This window comes from Vespa mandarinia, chromosome 14 (genome assembly GCF_050613455.1).
Source record: "Vespa mandarinia isolate Hongniang chromosome 14, ASM5061345v1, whole genome shotgun sequence".
NCBI classification, from domain to species: Eukaryota; Metazoa; Arthropoda; class Insecta; order Hymenoptera; family Vespidae; genus Vespa; species Vespa mandarinia.
This window is the reverse complement of record NC_140823.1, coordinates 1,447,501-1,467,249: the sequence shown is the minus strand read 5'-3', so window position 1 is coordinate 1,467,249 and position 19,749 is coordinate 1,447,501. Positions and strand designations below refer to the sequence as shown.

The 19,749-nt window shown below is 26.9% G+C and overlaps 1 protein-coding gene across 4 annotated transcripts in view; it reads right to left on the bottom strand.

Annotated features, from left to right (window-relative positions):
- LOC118439960 (ras-specific guanine nucleotide-releasing factor 2) overlaps nucleotides 1–19,749 on the bottom strand; it is a 68,630-nt gene that overhangs the window by 33,977 nt on the left and 14,904 nt on the right. The gene's annotated exons all lie outside the window — the stretch shown is intronic.

Below are 19,749 nucleotides of genomic sequence, written 5' to 3'. Positions count from 1 at the left end.
GAGAAAGAAAAAAAGAAGAAGAAGAAGAAGAAGAAGAAAAGAAAAAATAAGGATAAAAAGAACAGGGAATTTAAGAATTGTATAACGTTGAGCTAAAACCAACAGATGCAACCTTTCCTTTGCCGGATCACCGAACCGTAAGATGCAACCCTTATACGGAAAAGAAGGTATTGGTCTAGGATAAAGGTTCTAAAAAAAGATTGCAAAGAAAACCGCGATAACCGTTTTATACGTTACATCGACAGATAGCCATTATTAGACGCGTTTTATACCGACCGTTTTCTTTCCAGAGAGAAAGAGAGAGAGAGAGAGAGAGAGAGAAATTGTTAACGAAGAGAAAAGCATATTTAACGTTAATACTTTGCCGATGGGAAAAAAACATCTAGAGAACCTATTCTCTAGAGTGCATAAAATGAATTGTGGATTATTAGTTTAAAATTAAAAAGTATAGATAAAATTTTTTCGAACGAATGATAGAAAGAATGATTCTTTTCAAGGTCCATGTTTAATATGATAAAGTTCGATGATAAAATTCGATGAGTTTTTTTTTTCTTTTTTTTTCTCTTTTTTTTTTTTTTTATTTCTAATTTTATTTGGGATAAAATAAATATCTTCTTCTTCGTTGTTTTTCTTTTTTCTTTTCCTTATGTTCGATTGCATAGTCAAAATGGAAGGTTATAATTAAAAAAAAAAAAAAAAAAAAAAAAAAGAAATGACTAAATTTATCTTCGTTCAGTATAATTAAATGTCAGTGTGATATTTCAAGGACAAAACCGATTATTTTACAATATAAATAAGGGTTATTTTCTTTCGATTAAGTGCACCGTTTCAATTAATCCACAGCAAACAAGATAACCGATAAGGGGAATAAGTGTAACAATGTGATAACAATGTTTCTACGTGTTCTAAACATGTTTGAGAAAGATTTGGAAATGTACGAATTATGATATTCTGAAAATATTTGAACGATAATTAAAGGATAACGAATATTTCTCTATGTCTTTTCTTTTTTTTCTTTTTTTTTTTTTTTATTACTCTAGTTCTTCTTTAAAAAAGGATATAACTACAACTACGTCAATCGACATCGAATTGTTAATAATAATAATATACAATATAACATATGTGTTATCCTGAACTTATTCTTTCGTAACAAGAATGAAAATATATATATATATACGAGTATAATTAATTAATTTTCAAAATAGACGCCTTGAATTGTTTTTATTATCAAAAGGTGCTAATTAATTTTTTTCTTTTTTCTTTTATCAAAAATCAAATTAAAAATTGAAAGATTGATTCGGGTTGATCCTTTTTTCTCTTGTATTTTTTTTTCTCTTTTCTTTTTTTTTGTTTTTTTTTTTTTTAGGAGGACAATAAAATCCTGCCAATTAATTTATCGCTAAATTAATCGATAAATCGTCGTAATTTGTTTTATTATTTAATTTGAATTTATTCGCATCAAATATCGCTCGTTTTTTATAATATCATTCAGCTAAAGGTAACTCTTTGAAGGAGTTGACACACTAACCTAAATATTTTATAATTCCTTGAAAAATGTATCGATGATGGACGAAAAAAAAAAAGAAAAAGAAAAAGAGAGAGAAAAAATAAACAAAAAAATCAGAAAAGAAGAAAAAGGAAAAGGAAGGAAGGAGAAAAAAAAGAATCGTCGAGTAGATTCTTCGCACGTTATGCGCATCGATTTAGTTTTTAAAGACTTTTAAACGTACAGTGTTCGAAGATATTTCTTTGAAATATACAACGAAACGAGTTATCGACATAGCTATTGACATACTGACCTATATCAATCTCTTAGAAAGCCAAATGGTCTTTAAACGATTAACGTCGATTATTTTCACATAATCGAATGTAACACAATGCGCGTTTATTCGTGTTTATTTCAATTATTTAATCGGCAAAAAATCGAAAACGAGAATATGAAAAAGAAGGAAGAAAAGAAATAGAAAAGAAATGAAAGAAGAACGCAAGAAGAACAAAAAAAAAAAAATAAAAGAATAGGAACTATTCAGAGGAAATATGGTAAAACGTGTATATTAAGCTTATTGAAAATTGATTAAATCATTCATCTGAATATTGAGCGTTCGTTTTAATCAAAGGAAATTGGCAAAAATTGATTATATAATGAACCACGTCGTTGTCGGCTCTTCGTCGTTTTTAACTGACAATTCGATTAACAACCATCATCGTTCTAGAATCCGAACGATTTCGATTTGATATTTCCCGATGATATTAATTAAAACAATGAAAATCTTTGAATAGCTTTTAAATATTAAAAATATTTCAATATTCAGAAGACTTTAAGTCGAATCATCATGTCAATCAATTGTTCGATTATCATAAGAAATATATTAGGGTGGACCGGAAAGTAATGTAGTTTTTGCGCATGTCGATATTTGATTGCGATTAAAAATAAAAACTTGTTAAAAATTTATTCGTTTGAATTTAATTTAAGAAAGCGACATTACTTTTCCACCTAATATATTACGGTTTTTATTTAATAAAAATACAAATTTGATTTGATGATAAATATTAAAGCGAATATTATTGTAATCTTCTTTCTTTCTCCTTTTTTTCTTTTCTTTTCTTCTTTTTTCTATTTTTTTCTGTTCTTTTCTTTTTTCTTCTTTTTTTTTTCTTTTTTTTTTTTAGCTGATTTCATTCTCCCTTAAAACGTATTCAATAATTACATATACGATTAAATATTATCAATGATAAAGTATATTCAATATATTTAATTATGTATAATTATAATAATATATATTTAACTATATTCAATCATGTTTCTTTTTTCTTTTTTCTTTTTCAATTTTCTTGTACATCGTACATGTACATCATGCATATATTTATATTATGCGTATATTAATACAAAACTTTATCATTTATATAGCAATTTCGTAACAATGTATTTAAGATTAACGAATTAATTAAAAATGATTAATTAAAAATCATTATAATTCGAACGAAGTGAAATAATAATAATAATAATGAAAAAAAAAAAAAAGAAAAAAAAAGAAAAAAAAGAAAATATCATTATCGCACGTTATTATCGATTATCGCCGCGTTAAGGAGATTTTAATGATTAAAGCTTGTATATACAATCATACAAGTTTCTCGAAAAGGTATCGCATAAAGTTGATATTACGGTTACTATATATAAGCCAACGTTAAACCAGCAATTCATCACTTTGCTGCCAAGTACATATACACACATGCACACCCACTCGTAGTTACTGTAGTGAAATAACGACGAATATGAGAACTTGAGTATGTTAAGACGATTTTCAGTCAATTTGTCATCAAAACTGGGAAAATAATGTTAACAGAAATAAATTCGATTGACTTTTGGTATATGATAATTCAAAAGTAATATTATTTATTTAATTAAATTCGATACTAATATATATATATATATATATATATATATATATATATATATATATACGTATATAATAAATAATTCGCTTATTGTACTGTACAGAATTTGAAAGAATAAACTTATCAAAAAATCTGTCAGAGATAGGAATTCTTTGAAAGACGTAATGAAAAGTTTTGACATACGTTCGAAATTCCATTCATATAATACATCGTGTATGTATTTCGACGATCCATAAATCTTTTGCTTTTAGAAAATCCGAAGGATGAATGAACAAAATTATGAAAAGAAAAATAAAATGTATCTATTAATAATATTCGTTTTATAATATTTCATTACCCTAATCGAATCCGATATCTAAAATATTTTTAACGAATTCTAACTTTAATATCAAGTATAATAATTATCACGTTATAGAAATATTGACAGTATTAAAACAATTTATTTAATATAATATTTAATATACTTTTATTTAATTAATTAATATAATGTTTAGTATACATTAAAAATTATATTAATTAATAAATATATTTTATATCTAATTAATTAATATAATGTTTAATATAATTCTTTTGATATTTGCTAACGATAGTTAATAATGCCTGTTTTACTATTTCCTCGATTCAAACGTAATTTATTTTTTAAAAAAAGAAAAGAAAAGAAAAGATTAACAAGCGAAAATAATTACGAATTTAAATTATTTTTACAATACATTAAATATTGTAAACGATGAAAATTTTAACTCAATACAATATTTTTTTCTTTCCTTCATTTAAATATTTCTTAAATTATATCAATGTAATATAAAAATAATGTATTGTAATTGCAATGTATTGTAATGTAAAAAGTTTGAAAAATTTTAATGAACTTTCGAACGTTAACATTACAAGTATAATAAATTTTTATAAACATTTAAAGTATCGAAGGATGCATATTAATTCATTATCAATCATTCGATATTCTTTATTACATTATCTAAATCGAAATAAATTTGTACGCAAAAAAAGAAAAAAAAAAAAGAAAAAAGAAAATTATAATAAAAAATCCAATTAACACGTACGACGTTTAAATAAATAAAGTAAAATGATTAATAACTGTAATTAAATACAATTGTAAATTAATAAGAAAATATCAAAGAAAAAAAAAAAAAACGTATACGTTTTATTAACGAATGCGATAGTTTATAAAGGATTATATTAGCAAATCTAATACACGTTTAGGAAAGGACGTTTAATACTAACAAGAAACGATAATATTCATTAAATCATAATTCAAGTAGTCTTTGAAGGAATAAAGCTCTTTCTCTGTTCTCCTCATGGTTGCCTTCTTGGCTGGATTTCTCTTGACGATTAGTCTTTAGTTTGGTCTCTCTCTCTCTCTCTCTCTCTCTCTTTCTCTCTCTCTCTACATATATATATATATATATATATATATATATATATACATAACACGTTCTATTTGCCATCACTTTACCTAAGAGAATACAGTTAGGACGATATACCATACGCTTTTGGCTCTTGAAATGACATTAATCTTAAATACGTGACCAGCCAAAGATGAGATAAGAAAAACAAAGAGACTTAACTTCGAGAACGTGATCAATAAGATCAATTCACGAAGATACCAAGAATATTTCCTTCGAATACCCATTAGAAATTTTCCTCAATGTCTCTTTCGACATTCTATTTTTAGTTCGCCCGAACAAATCAAACTTTCATCTCTATTCCTTTCTTTCCTTCTTTCTCTCTTTCTTTTATTTCTTTTTTTTTTCTTTTTTTTCTTTTTTTCATCCTTTCTTCCTTCCTTTCTTTCTTTAACAAATGGATAACTCCTAACTCTTGGATATTCGTGATAACAAAGATCCATCGAATGAATTACGACAATGGCACGATAATGCACAAATTCGAGAACGAAATAAAGTCCCATTTGGTTATTCGTCTAAAACTTTTAATCGATTCTTCCTTTCGTGAATCGTGAAAATGAATTGAAAAGTTTTTCTCTTTCTTTTTGTTTTTTCTTTTCTTCTTTTCTTTCTGTTTTTTTTTTTTGTTTCTCTTTTCAATTCGTACCTAGCAGAATAAAGATCTTCGGGGGGTAATAACGTTATACATATTTATGGATATAATCGTGAAAACAAAAACGAAAGGGAAAAAATATAAATAAATGAATGATTGAATGAACGAATGTATAAAAGAGGAAGAGATAAAAAAAAAAAAAAAAGATGGAGAATAATAAGAAAAGGAGGAGAGGGAAGGAATGAAAAGGTATAGAGGATTGATCAATCTTTGATTAACTATCGACTATTTTCTACAATATAATGCAATAAATTGTGTAAATATTAATAATGACAAATGTGTAATAGAAGAAAAAAAAATTAAGTAAACAATATAATCGATGAATTTTAATGAAAATATATATATATATATATATATATATATATGGGATTGAATTGAAATAATCTTTAATAAAAGGAACGATATGATTGAACATATCTTCTAGCTAATAATGTTTCAAGTTATATTTATACTTACGAAACCTTTTCGAAACAAATTTTTGATCACCGGATATATATATATATATATATATATATATATATATATATAATATTTTCCATTTCTTCACTATTACAATGAAAAATCGGCGAAAGAGTAAATCCGTACAAATGATATTCATTTCTAGCATTATATCGAATCTTGAAAATTCAATCAACGAAGAGAAATTATCTTCTTAAAGATTATAGATAATAGTAAATAGATATTGTACGATTATGAAAAATTCATAATCGTACATAGTATATATATATATATATATATATATATATATATATATATATATACTTATCTATGCGTATATTCAAGAAGAATAATTACATTTGTTATTATTTGAAAAATTAATTTAATTATAAAAATAATCTTGCGAATAAATCATTTCAAATGAAATTTGATAAATTAAAAATAATGAAATTGGAATATTTTTTAAAGAATTTATCAAGAATTTTTAATAAATTTGACGTATAATCAAATTTATTATATTAGAATTAATTTTCTTAAAAGATCTGATTTGTTTTTAAGAATACATTCAAATTTAATAACATTTATCTAATGAATTATAAAATTTAGTTGTATTTAAACAACTTTTATACGTGTACATTAAATATAGCAAGTTTTATAAATATTAACAACGTTATATATTTATATATATATATATATATATATATATATATATATATATATATTCGAAATTTTTACATTCAAATAAAATTCATGTAACTATACAAAATTTCATATTATTAAAATAGCTTTGACAAATTTACATAAAGCGTTATACGGGAGAATAATTTATCGAATTTGAATTAATTCTTAGGTGTTTCATAATTATCAGAATTAATAACGGATTTATTTATTTCGTTGATATTTGTTTTAATATTTCATAATATTAATGAACATTTAATAATGCGAAAGATATTTGCGGATTTTCAAGAAATTTGGAAAATCTGTTGAAATATTGTAAATAATTAAATAGAACCTCGCCATTATATTTGAACGTTCTATTATCCAGATATTCTATTATTCTGACGTCTTATTATCCGAACTACATATTTTCTTATAAAACATTATATTTTCTTTCTATATCGATAAAATTATCTTCATATATAGTATATTTTTTTTTCCTGATCGTATAACGAATATAATAACATTACTTCGTAATAATATCTAATAAAAAGCTGACGTTTAAATATTTTTTTAATAATTCGTACTACTGAAGTATACATGATACAGCAAAGAAATGATGTATTAGATATTTCAAGATTTTTCGAAAAAAAAAAAAAAAAAGAAAATAAATGCGAATAATGTTTCGAAAAGATTTCATCGAAACGATTCTTCGATTAAAAATGAAAGAAGAATAATATCTTGAAAAACGTCGGAACAACTAATTTCTAAAACTAATTTCTTTCTCTTAATTTTGTATCGTTATCAAGAAAATAGAAAGAAAAAAGAAAGCAAGAAGAAAATCCTCTCTTCGTAATATTAATCTATCTCTATCAGTAGTAGTATCTGCATATATTAAAGATTATACCGACAATAATATATGAATATATATATATATATATATATATATATATATTAATGTTCCGATATAGTAAAGATATTATATTATGAGCACGTTTTCTTGGACGAAATAAAATAAAATAAAATAAAATAAAATAAAATAAAATAAAGTAAAAAAAAAAAAAAAAGAGAGAACGGGGGGAAAAAAAAGGAAAGAAGTAAAGAAAAGAAGATCACCCACGCAGACAATATGATCCATATAAAATGAGGTAAGCGAGAGTAAAACGTGAAATAGTAATAATACAATTCGTAGTAATACTTCTTTCATACGTGGAAAATCCTATCGGAATTAAATAGTTCATGGTATTGGTGGTAAGGGCACAGATAAGTACGAAGATCGAATACGTACACAGTTACATATCGATATGTGTTATAACTTTATCGATGTGTCGAAGAAAATTTCAGAGGTATTCCTACGATAAATAGTTAACGAGGGTAAAGGAGAAAAAAAAGTCATTTATCTTTCGCCAAGATACGTAGCTTTCTCTCTGAACTTTATCTCTCTCTCTCTCTCTCTCTCTCTCTCTCTCTTTCTCTCTCTCTTTCGCACCTTCTTTTACAATGAGGAAAAGAAAAGAAAAAAAAAGAAAACTAGAAAAAAAAAGAAAAGAAAAGAAAAGAAAAGAGGAAATATCTAACAGAAGGAAACAATTTCAAAAGAGGACAGAAAATAATAATATCGAGAAAAATCTGTGCGCTTTTTTTCTGTCGTCTGTTCGTTCCATTTCGAAAGGAAAGAAGAAGAAAAAAAGAAGAAGAAAAAAAAAGAAGAAGAAGAAGAAGAAAAAAGAAATAGGTCAAAAGTTTCCAATCGAACGGCTCGATTTCATCAAGATATAATTGTTCGTTTTAACGAAATAAAGATATAAAATGAGAACTGGTGATAGGGATAGATAGATAGTTAGATATATAGATAGATAAAAGATAGAGAAAGAGAAAGAATATATTTTATTTCATCGAAATGATCCTTCGATTAAAAATGAAAGAAGAAAAAAAATCATGAAAAACGTCGAAACAATTAATTTCTTTTTCTTGATTTTATTTCGTTATCAAGAAAATAGAAGGAAAAAAGAAAGCAAGAAAAAAATCCACTGGTCGTAACATTAATCTGTCTCTATCGGTAATAGAATTTCATCGATCAATATCTCTAACGTCAAATTAGAACTATTTCGTGAAATTCGATACAATTATATCTATAATCTGGACTGGTAACGTTAACGTGAAATAAAATCGATCGATTTCTACGTAACAATGATCTACAATCTCTCACGATAAAGATTTTCGATAAGGATGATAAGAGTTCTGCGAAGAGAGAAAAAGAGAGAGAGAAAGAGAGAGAGAGAGAGAGGTAGAATAAGCGTCACACTGCGCTAGTATCTCTCTCTCTCTCTCTCTCTCTTTCTCTCGTTCTCTCTCATACTGTTTTTCTCAGCTCGCAGGGTAAGCTCCTACGAGGAACTTATTTTTAGCTCGAAACAGAATCGATTCATCCCTTCTGATGCTACGCTGGTTGCTGCGGTAGAAACTATGGAGCCTAAAGCCGCCTATATAGATGCTTGCAGAAAGTGCGAGAGAGAGAGAAAGAAAAAGAGAGACCGTGAGAGAGAGAGAGAGGAGGGGAAAAACGAAGGACAGAGAAAGAGGAAGAGAAAGAGGAGAGGATAGACATAAAACGAATGGAAGGGAGTACATATACCCACGTACATATATATATATATATATATATATATATATTTATATATATATATGTGTGTGAATAAGAGTAACTGTTCATATTGCGCATGTGTGCACGTTAGTAAAGCAACAGGCAGATAGTACATAGAATCCAAATGCAACGTTATATTCTAGAGTATTCTATATAGTATACTCCACCAACCACTGACTCTCTTCTCCCTCTCTCTCTCTCTCCCTCCCACTCTCTCCCTCTCTCTCTCTCTCTCTCTCACTCTCTTTCTATCTACCTTTCTCTATCTGTCTATCTTGATAATATGGGTTCCGGCTTCCGCTGCAAGATCGTACACAACGCGGCGTCCATTCCGCTTTCGTTACTGTCCTCCGAGGCAAAGCCATAGAAAATTCAGTATCCATCAGGATTACATCCGCATGTATTTTATTAATATGAAGAATTCTAATTACTCTCATCCGAACGAGTACCGTACCATTTTACCTTTCTATGTCTAATAGAAACAACGACAATCAACGATCATCGTTAGAATTTATTCTATTTCTAATTTATCTACATCGTTGTATAAATAATGATCCTCGACAAGTTTAAATTCTTTTCTTTCTTGTTTTTTTATTTTATTTCATTTTATTTCTTTTTTTTCTTTTTTTTTTTCTCTCTCTTCTTTTCCATCGAATTATTTGAGGATTTTCTTCTTTTCTGCTTGATTTTTCTTCTTTTTCTATTTCATTCGTTTCTTTTCAATTTCTTTATAGCTACATATCGCCGTTTCGAACGACGATATGATATATAGTTGACGAATTTCTTTTATTGTGATATATATATATATATATATTTCTTTTTTATATTTGATAGTAATAAAGATAATTATTGAAAGTGGACGTGTTTGTTGGTAGACGTAAATATTTTTCTTTTTTCCTTTTTTTTTTCTTCTTCTTCTTCTTCTTCTTCCTTCTATTTTGTTTTTTTCTCTTTTTCTCATAAAAAATAATTAAATAATACGACAAGACGAATTGTGTGATTTATTAAGCGAGATTTTAAATAGGACAAAGTACACATTACTTCAATGTTCAGTTGAATTTAATTAATAAAGGACTAATCTGAAGTGTCCCGAGAGAGATTGTAGGGGTCTTTACGCGTCGTTACGTTGAAAGGATTAGTATACTTGCGACGACAAACGCGTTAATTATATCGCATACGATACGCTAGTTTAATAAAATTCAAGTGAAAAGATTTCATAATATTGCATGGTCAAAACGATAATATTTATTTCAAAAATGTCTAATAATTATTTTAAATTCTTTTCAATGAAATTACATACGAATTGAATTTCTATTGTCATTTAAATGTAATATATTAAGTGCAAAAAATATATATATGTATATATATATATATATGTATATTTTAAGTGCAAAATGTGTTAACATTCGTGACAATGGTCTATTTATTGTTTCTGTTTCATTTTCGTGTTTCGTATAGTTATAGCCACAAGATATTTCACTTTGCGTGGTTACTTTATAAACACATAGTTGATTATATACATACATATATAAATACATACATAGATAGATTGATACATAGAGTACTCAAATTAGATTTACATATTAGTTAGAGCTAACCGTTATATAGATATGTGTGGAAACATCGTTCCAACGATGAACGAGCTTTTAAAGGAAACTTGTCAGATAATTATCCACATTTCATTCACTTACGTGATGTTACGTATATACGTACACATACATACACACACATACACACGCGCAAGTACGCATCCATGCACTCACACACACATATATATACATTCATACAATAATTCCCTTTTACGCAAACTAATTGCTATTTAAGCAAACACACAATGATTTCATTGAAAGGTGTCTCATCACGAGTACTTAATCATTTTGTAAAAAATCATTAAATCATTTGATTCGTACAACTTAAACGTGTAATCTGATATTTACTGAAAGAATATATACTTTAAACTAAAATGATAATAATTCCGATCAAATGATTAATTTCATATAAAAAAAAAAAAAAAAAATCATTAATTATATAAAAATTATATTGTATCATCAAATATTACTCTTATCAAATTCTTTGTTTTTAAACATGTCCCAATTATACATACATATATATCTTATATTGAAATGATCAAATCGATTAAAATATTAATTTAATATCAGAAATTGATATTTAGAAAAGAATAATTTATATTTTTAAATAATTTTTTTCTTCAATTAATCGTCTTTAGATATATCGTTTTACATTGATTATGTCAAATAAATAAAAATATACTATTATACCATAAACTTTATATTAAATAATTTTTTGTACGAAACAAAAATAATTTATATTATCAAATATTTATCTTATATCTAATTAAAAATTTATATATATAAAATCAATGTTTTTATATATATATATATATATAAATGATTAAAGATATTATATATATATATATATATATATATATATATATAATCTAATTGTGAATGTAATACGTTAGAGATAAATCTCGGTCATGACCGACATAGTCCTTACGGTGGTTACTGGAAAACAAGAACGTCGAGATTCTGACACGTTAAACGGACTCGGCCTTTTGTCCTAGGATCACCTCACTAACAAGAAGAACGAAGTAGTCGCATTTAACGAAGAAAAGGACAAAAGCGAGCGTAGATAATCGATAGAACTTATAATTAGGACATACCACATGTATATTCTCCTAACCAATACCTAATATTCACGGTCTTCGTAGACATAATAGTATCTATCTGGAACATAGTAACAATGACTATTGTTACATTATAACTTGCTTGACTCTTATTTATTTTACTATTCATTTCCTTCATTATTCGTGAATAGAAATAGAAGATGAACATTTTTTTTTCTTTTTTTTTTTTTTTTTTTTTTTTCAATTATCTCGAATAATATGAGATCATTGATTCATTGTAATAACACTTGTGTGAGATAAAAAGAGATAGAAAATGTTTTAACTTACAGTTACCATTGTAACGTGTAAAATCGATTGACTCTTATTTTACTGTCAATATTCTACTTTTGTTCTTGATCAGAGATAGAAGATGAAAATTTTCGATTATCTTGAAAATATATGATCATAATGGAATCCATTCTAACAACACACTCATTTCAAATAAAGAAAGATAGAAAATGTTGTAACGAAGGTTATCATTGTAACGTATCAGATCGATTGACTCTTATTTTACTGTCAATTTTCTATTTTATTCTTCGCCAGAAATAAAAGAATAATTTTCTATTATCTCGAAAAGTATGCTATCGTAAATTTACTGTGGTAGCAATAATACGAGATAAAAAGTAAGAGACAGAAAGAGACAGAGAGAGAGAGAGAGAGAGAGAGAGAGAGAGAGAGAGAGAGAGCAATGTAACGAAAACTAATATTATGTTTCATAATTATTTTACTATTGATTATATCTACTTTGTTCGTGATCAAAAATATAAGATGAAAAGTTTCGATTATCTCGAAAATATACGATCATTGGTTCACCGTAGTAACACTCGTATGAAATAAAGAAAGATAGAAAATGTTGTAACATATTGAAGTTAATAATCTACCACGTAATACGTAGTATTAAAAAAAAAAAAAAAAAAAAAAAAAAAAAAAAAAAAAAAAAAGAAAAAGAGAAAAATTATTATTTTACTTACGTAAAAGATTGATTGGTTTTTACTTTTCTTCGTTATCCAAAAATGATAGATTAAAAATTTTTTCGATTATCTCGGAAAATATGCGATCGTAGATTCGCTGTCGCATCATTCATGCGAAAAAAAGAGAGAAAGTACTTTAACAAAAAATGATATTACTTTGGTCAAATTTTGATTATCTTACTATTGATTTTCTACTTTGTTCCTGACAAAAAATGAAATAAAGAATGACAATTTTCTATTATCACGAAAATATATGATTAACCATAGAAATAGTAAAAATGTCAGAGAGAAGATAAGACAAGAGAAGATAAGGGAAGAGAATTTTAACATTTCATGGAATAATTCAGAGACATTGTGAACAGTCAAAGCGTTAACATTGCACCTGCTGCAAAACTGAATATGTTCGTTCATTATTCACTTCCATCATTTCTCAATTTTCTCTCTTTCTCTATCTCTTTCTCTTTCTCTTTCTCTATATGTGATACTCGATTTAGTCCAACAAAAGTCCAAGAATGATATTCTCTGATGCTGATTTCGTTACATTTCTTAATACGTCCTTTGATTAAAGAGAAAATATGATAAAGGGAATGCAAAATAATCTCTTTGACAGTATCATTCAAATGCTTCTGGCAATCCAGCGACAACGTTTTCTCGGGGAATGAAAAATGTATAAAAAAAAAAAAAAAAAAGGAAAATAAAAAAGAAAAGGAAAAAAAAATTAAAAAAGAAAAAAAATAGAAAGAGAATAGAAAAATATAAAGTAATACGATTTTTCTTTTCTCTTGAAACAACGTCTCTTTCTCTTTTTTTTCTTTTTTCTTTTTCTTTTTCATTTATTTTTTTATTCTTTTCCTTCATTGTTTTTCCTCTCTGTTCTTTCGCAAACACGATTCGACGCACATATAACTCACGTTTTTATATTATACACGTGCATACATATATATATATATATATATATATATATATATATATATATATATATACACACACATATACACATATACGCATATACATATATATATATATATGTATATACATATATATACGTATATATGAGTATGTATGTATAAATATAACTATAGATAGTAAATGTGCTTTTATTATACATATTATCGATCGGAGCATTTTACTGAAGTAACATTGCCGTGTCGTCGTGCAGCAGGTGCATTAATTGCTATAGTGATTATAGACTCGTTCCTGTTAATTAACGAAACTACATCGACGGACGTATTATCAAGCGAGAATAATTGATTGGTCTCTCTCTCTCTCTCTCTCTCTCTCTCTCTCTCTCTGTCTATATGTCTGTATCTGTCTCTCTCGTGCATATTATAAGGGGCGAATACGATTTTTGTCTATCGATTCCTATAGAAAAATTAAAGGTATCATCGTACGATACGTTTATAAGAGATCGCGTATCATTATCAATGAGAGAATAACGTTAAGAACATTATTAATTTGACGTTAATTAATGAATAAAATTTCTGAAGAAACAAATATGAAAACAACGTGATCACTCGAGAGAAAACAGAAGATATTTTTTTTTCTTTTTTATTTTTTATTTTCTTTTTCTTTTTTTTTTTTTTTTCTTCTACCTAAAATTCAGACGGATAGAAGTGAGAAAGGAGAGAGAAGATAATCAAAGAATTCCCTTCTCTCTCTCTCTCTTTTTTTTTTTCTTCCTTTTTTTTTCCAACGAATCACCGTATATCAGAATCAAAAATTATCCGTACATATTTAATCAGGAATCGAGTGAAAAATGAAAAAAAGAAAACAAAAAAACGAAAAAGAAAAAGAGAAAATAAAGAAGAAAGAAAAATAGTGAAAAAAAAAAAAAAGAAAAGTAGTAGAAGAAAAACATCAAAAAAGGATATTTTTCGTTGTACGTCAAACGCGATAAAACACACTGTAAATAGGGAAACGGAGGGGAAAATAAATAAATGGTAGATATTTTGTTTCCTTCAATATGAGAAACAAAGTCAAACTCGTACGGTTTTGTTAGAAAGTTAACTTTTTGCCAATACTCTTTCTATCTCTCTTTCTCTCATTGTCAGGTATTTCAATGTATCAGTCAAAATCATCGAAAGAGAGAAAGAGAGATAGAGAGATATATAGAGAGAGACATTTCGCTCTTGCAAATTTATCGTAGCGAAGCGTGAAAATTTTCTTTTCTTTTTATTCATCGTATATGTCCTATTATCCTTACTCGAGTTAAGGTCAAGGGGCAAATCGTTGACTGTACTTATATCCATCATCGATAACAGCCAATACATTTCCTTTACGCTGTGTTAGGTCACAGAGAACGATCAAATGAACGAACTGTTGTAACGTCGAAAGAAACAATATCGATTACCTCCATTTTTTCTCGATTATATGATTTATATATACACTTTTATATATGTACATATATATATATATATATATATGTACATATATATGATACATGTATATGTACCATATTGATCGCGAATATTTTTTAAATATTACAAAATTAATTGAGAATATAAATTATGTGATAAAATAAAATTACATCTCGTAATAAAGTTTTATTTATACGCAAGTAAACTTTTCGAAAAATTATTGTGCATTATATTCAAAGGTAACATAAATTTTATATTTCATTATAACCTATATAATTTCGATAGAATTATTGTAAAAAGTGATGGTACAGTTAATTAATAAAAAAGAAAAAAAAAAAAAAAGAAAAAGAAAGAAAAGGAAATGAGAGAATTTTGTACGATTAAACGACAATCTCGATTAAAAATTCAAATTTATCTTTTATAATTTTTCTACAATCTAATTTCGTAATTTTATCAGAGAAAAATAGAAAGAGAGAAAGAGAGAGGAAACTAGCGATTAATTATAATTATTATACTACATTATACTATAACACACTGTAGAAGTAAAATTATTCGAGTAGTTATTTCGTCTGTTTTTTTTTTCTTTTTTTTTTTTTTTTTTTTTTTTTTAACAAAGATTACCATTTCTTATCACGAAGTATAGTATCTTAACTGTAACTAAACTTTTCTTCTATATACGTTGCATTAAGGAATTATCGAGTTTCTTTCGTGAAGATTTTTTTCTTGTTTTCCTCTTTTTTTTCTTCTTCTTTTTTTTTCTTTTTTTTTTCTTTTTTTTTTTGATCATTTTTTCTTCTATTTTTTTCTTTTCTTCTATACAAACTCCGTTACCTGTTAACGCAAGTGGATTCAAATTTCGATGGAGTTTAGTTTTTGCTGATGATGCTATTTTGGAATACGAAAAGATGACGGGGAAGAACGTAAATAGGATATTAAGACGATGTTGCCCGACTTTTCAAATTTATCGTTCGCTCTTAAATAGATATGCACGTTCACATGACAGCCTTGACCTGACGAAGCCAGAAAACCACTAAAGTGACTCAACCAAGACACAATGTCACGAGTTCGCGAACTATGTTTCATAATTTATCAAATAGTATAACGATCATCTATATGTTTACGTTAATCTATTGCTTTACTTGCATATATATATATATATATATATATATATATATATACATATATATATATATATGTATATATACACACTAGAAATTTTCTTCAAAGAGTTCATAGACAAAGCAGCATGAAAATTATTATTATTATCATTATTATTAAACAGGGAGTGAGTTAGGATAGCAAAACAATAGCGTAGAATAATATTGTATGTTTAACGTTTAGTTAGTTCAATGAATATGTTTACTCAATGATAAAGGCAATCAAGCAAATATCATGATTAAATTTATGTTATCGTCAATTAATGTTGCTTTCTCCAAAGAGGAAAACAGTTGCATATATTTGTTTGTTCGGTTCATTTATCCGAATAAACGTTGTATTATTGATCGATAATAGTTTAACATAAGCTGATTATAACCAATTTCTAATAGGCACGAGAATAATGAAAAAATGTGAATAAAAGCGGGTCATTGACTTCGTAAAAAGATAGAAGAGAGGATAAGAAAGAAGATTCCTTTTTTCTCTCTCTCTCCTTCTCTCTCTCTCTCTCTCTCTCTCTCTCTCTCCCTCTGTAATTTATTTCTATTCTAGAGAAGTTTGAAATTCTTGAAATTCTAGTAACTTCCCATGAGGCAATTCCATTCCATATAGGAAATTATTTGACGTAAATATATTTATGACATCGATTAAACACGTTCTACGATGCACATCCATCAGATGAAAGATGTGAAAGATATTTGGAAACTTTTCGTTAAATTCTTTCTATTCCCATGTTTCGAACGTTGAACGTCTCGATGTCTTTTCTTGTTCTTTATTTATTTATTTATTTTTATTTTTTTTTCCTCTCTCTTTAGTTCGACATTTTGACGACATTTCTCTTTCATTATATCGAAAAATCTTCATTAATATCCTTGAAAAGACTCGATTTATTCGATATCGTCGTTAGCACGAGATCGACGATAGTGTTCCAAGGATAGGAGAGATAGAGAGAGGGGTGGCGAGATTGGAGGGTGGAGGGGTAAAAGAAAAATGAAAAAACGAATGAATAAACGATGACGCTTCGAAGTTAAGTCTTTAGAAATTGAATTTTATTTCGCGAGAAAATTATGATTAAAGTTTTAAGTTAAGCTAGTTAAACGTTTAAACGTTGAGTTAAAGAGTAACCAGTAGATAGCCAGGAAGTATATGGCACTCGCGAGACCATCTAAACGAGCGAGGTTTATTACTTTCTTCTTTTTTTTTTTCTTTTTTTTTTGTTTCAACCCCCTTCACACAGGTATTAAATAGTACATCCGGACGAAAGAATGGAGAAGGGATTTCAACATTATACAGATCCTTTTAACCCTTTTTTTTAACGTCATAATATAACTTCGATCTCGCACACGCTTATACCGTCTGTATATTTTTTCTTTTCTTTTTTTTTCTTTTTTTGGTCTTTTTTTTGTCTTCCCTTTTTTTTTCTTTTTCTTTTTTTGTTTTTTTTCTTTTTTTTTTTTTTTTTTTTTTTTTTGTATATAACCACAGATTGTAGGTCAAACGTTCGTAGATTATTTTTTAAATATCTATCAAACTCCTTTCTCGAGACCTTTTTCGTTGCTCGTGAAAAATTTTTTTTGTTCCATTGATCCTTCAACCGTGCAACTTTAACACTTGGAAGGAAAAAAAGCAAGGAAAAAAAAAAAAGGGAAACAAAAGGGAAAGTATCAAATTCAAAGAGTATCGAAATGATTCGTAATTAATTTTTTGTATCATGTCCTGGCATATGTTATTACAATTTGTAATTGTTGATGAACAATTATGATTAAAAATTCTTTTGTTATTAATTTTGCTTTCAGGGAAAAATTCTCATGGGATTTTTAATTGAGATAAACATTGAATTATTCATCGCGACGATTCTCCATGAGTTTAAACTATCTTTGATAAACGTACGTAAACTATATTAATTATTTCAATATTTAATTAATTCAATAACAATATTACGCCCACACACTTGGGAAAACTCTGTGCCATGTACGAAAGTCCGTTAATTTATTTATACGATCCTTTTATTTCGACCGAGAAAAAGAAGAAAACAAAAGCGAAGGAAAATAGAGAAAAGAAAAAATAGGACAACCTGATAAAAAGGAAAAAATTGAAATATCAAAAATAACATTGTATTGAAATTATAACTTTCCATACGATCAAATTGTATAATTATTTTTAATAATCAAATTAGCTCTTGTTATATTATATAATTAAAATATTATCTATCGATTTATACCGAATAATAACGAATAAATATTTTTTTTTTTTTTCAGGCACGGCAAAATTGTTCCTAATTTACATTTTAACGTTTCAATAATGACGTACGATTTAATTATTAAAATAAACAATTAAACGAGCGAGTTGGTCGTGGAAGGGAAAAAAAGAAAGAAGAAAAAAGAGAAGAAGAAAAAAAAAAGATATGATAACTCGATTTTTATTTTAAATTCGACCATCGCTCGGGAAGAAAGGGAACTCTCTTTCTCTTTCTCTTTCTCTTTCTCTCTCTCTCTCTCTCTCTCTCTCGCTAAATTTATAAATAAATCGGAACAATGGAGTAGATCATTAAGCTTGATATAAAAATTAATTGAAAGTTGTCGAAAGTCGAACAAGAATCAACTGGGGAATTTATAAATAACCAGTCGCATGGGAAACCATTTCCGGCATCACCGTTGCCAATTATATTACATTTATACACATTTCCATTTACGTTTTTATATGCATCTACGAGTTATATACAAAAAAAATATATATATATATTTACTTTTTTTATTTTCATAATGCATTTTGACGACCTCCCTATTTTTTTCTCTTTACCTTTGTAATCCTTATCCTAAAACGTTGCAACTTCGAGAATATTTTATTATCGTGAGCGCAATCTTATTATCTTATTTTAATCTGATGAAAATCTGACGACGAAACAAAACAAGATGATAACGAAGAAATTAAAAGGGAAAAATAAAGGTAAAAAAAAAAGAAAAAAAAAACAAATAGGACAAAAAGAGGATAAATCATTTCTTAATAATCTTTTTTTCCTTCCCTTCTCTCGAAAACTCCCATCAACAATATATTCGCCGGCGGCCATTTAATCGAATGAAAAAAAGAAAAAAAAAATAAAAAAAATAAAAGAAAAATAAATAAATAAAAAAGAAATAATCTCTTTGTTTTCAATGTTTCGATGTTTTTATTCGAAATGTATCATAAAGAAATGGGATAGTATTTAATAATGGAAACGTCATAACTGCGTGCAATACCTTATTTTTAAATTGAAATTTGTGGCAATGAAAAAAAAACCGGACAAAGCTAACGAAAAGGTAAAAGGAAGGAAAGAAAAAAAAAAAAAGAGGGAAAAATGCTACAAAATGTTTTGATTTATCTGAACGTACGTAT